Raw genomic sequence first — 2,500 nt, 5'->3', positions numbered from 1 at the left:
CTGCCGCGTCCGTCGGCCGGCGCGCCTGCCACTGGGGCGCCCCCACCAGCCGGCTGTAGCGCGTGCGCCCACGCACCGCGCGGCCAGCACGCCGGGCGGCCCCCCCTCACCGGCCGGGGACGGTCCCACCCAGCCACCGCCGCGTATCGCTTCACACACAGATTTGCCCTTACTGATTTACCTCCAGCAACAACAACCGCACCACAATGGGTTTACCAGTTGTTCATTTGCGTTGCGTCACGTCACCAGCAAACGTAGACGTCCATCCCAGTTTGCAAATGCAACGATTATTGCATACCTGTCTGTTAGGTGTCACGACACACTACGTCTGCCCACATACACGCAACAAAATGTGCACGACTAGAGAACACGTGGGAGGTGGCCCCCTACGTATGCGATGTCCATTACGAGACCGACTGTCAACCAGCATCTGTACCATGTCGCAGATGTGGAACGCGGTGCACCATGCTATCACACTGTGTGAGAAGAGACGACTACGTTTGAATACACGCGCCACTACATCAACAGACGGCTCATGCTGATCGCCATCCAGGGCGTCCGTTACTCCCACACGTCTCTATGGCGTACCACACTGCAATGTAGCTGTTATGGGGAGACGGCACGTGGCTGAGTGCACAACATTTGGACCGTATGGTTCGCTGTTGTTGGGCGCAGTCGTACGGTCACACATGTGCCACAGCGTATCATTCAGTACATACGGACCTATGTGCAGTACAATGTGAGGATTAAGCTTACGATATCAGCGGACAGTGGACACAGGCCGTACCACGACGTAGACTGAGCGCTTCGACATGCGAATGCCAGTGAACAGCTGCGAAGGGCATTGAACACGCAAGCACCTGAACGACCAGCGTGCGAAGGCAGGGTGGAGGGGGGGGGGCGATGTACAATCCTGCAGTTGTCCACATTACAGTGTACAGCGGGAGCATGTAAAAAGTAAGCAACACTTGCGAAGTGTTCAACATGAAACGACACACAAGAGGGTGGGCGGTGCGAGTAGCGAACTATATTCAGAGGGTTGTGGTTAGACAACACTAGATTAATGTAACGTGTCATATGCCAATTACAGAGCAGGTTAAGGCACAACGTGGGTTAGGTTAAGGCACAACGTGGGTTAGGTTAAGGCACAACGTGGGTTAGGTTAAGGCACAACGTGGGTTAGGTTAAGGCACAACGTGGGTTAGGTTAAGGCACAACGTGGGTTAGGTTAAGGCACAACGTGGGTTAGGTTAAGGCACAACGTGGGTTAGGTTAAGGCACAACGTGGGTTAGGTTAAGGCACAACGTGGGTTAGGTTAAGGCACAACGTGGGTTAGGTTAAGGCACAACGTGGGTTAGGTTAAGGCACAACGTGGGTTAGGTTAAGGCACAACGTGGGTTAGGTTAAGGCACAACGTGGGTTACGTTAAGGCACAACGTGGGTTACGTTAAGGCACAACGTGGGTTACGTTAAGGCACAACGTGGGTTACGTTAAGGCACAACGTGGGTTACGTTAAGGCACAACGTGGGTTACGTTAAGGCACAACGTGGGTTACGTTAAGGCACAACGTGGGTTACGTTAAGGCACAACGTGGGTTAGGTTAAGGCACAACGTGGGTTAGGTTAAGGCACAACGTGGGTTAGGTTAAGGCACAACGTGGGTTAGGTTAAGGCACAACGTGGGTTACGTTAAGGCACAACGTGGGTTACGTTAAGGCACAACGTGGGTTACGTTAAGGCACAACGTGGGTTACGTTAAGGCACAACGTGGGTTACGTTAAGGCACAACGTGGGTTACGTTAAGGCACAACGTGGGTTACGTTAAGGCACAACGTGTGTTAGGTTAAGGCACAACGTGGGTTAGGTTAAGGCACAACGTGGGTTAGGTTAAGGCACAACGTGGGTTACGTTAAGGCACAACGTGGGTTACGTTAAGGCACAACGTGGGTTACGTTAAGGCACAACGTGGGTTACGTTAAGGCACAACGTGGGTTACGTTAAGGCACAACGTGGGTTACGTTAAGGCACAACGTGGGTTACGTTAAGGCACAACGTGGGTTACGTTAAGGCACAACGTGTGTTAGGTTAAGGCACAACGTGGGTTAGGTTAAGGCACAACGTGGGTTAGGTTAAGGCACAACGTGGGTTAGGTTAAGACACAAATTGCGTTACAAATTGCGTTACATTGCGGTACAAATTGCGTTACATTGCGGTACAAATTGCGTTACATTGCGGTACAAATTGCGTTACAAATTTGGTTAGGTTAAGGTGCAAAATGGGTTGGATTACAGTACACAACATGGTAAGAGATAGTGTGTTTGGGGGGGGGGGGGGGGGGCAGGTTCGTTGGTAGTGATCATTGTAAGTGAATGTCTGAGGCAGCGTCAGTATGTCACAGCAGTTCTGTCTCGTCAGGATGCGCTTTTCGCTCGTGACTGGAGGCGCGCCGCGTCTGTGGTTGCGGCAAGGGAGTGGCAGACCTGTGTGATTCATTCCTGC

Source organism: Schistocerca cancellata, unplaced genomic scaffold (genome assembly GCF_023864275.1).
Source record: "Schistocerca cancellata isolate TAMUIC-IGC-003103 unplaced genomic scaffold, iqSchCanc2.1 HiC_scaffold_675, whole genome shotgun sequence".
NCBI classification, from domain to species: Eukaryota; Metazoa; Arthropoda; class Insecta; order Orthoptera; family Acrididae; genus Schistocerca; species Schistocerca cancellata.
The sequence above is the reverse complement of the archived record's forward strand: the minus strand, read 5'-3'. Positions refer to the sequence as shown.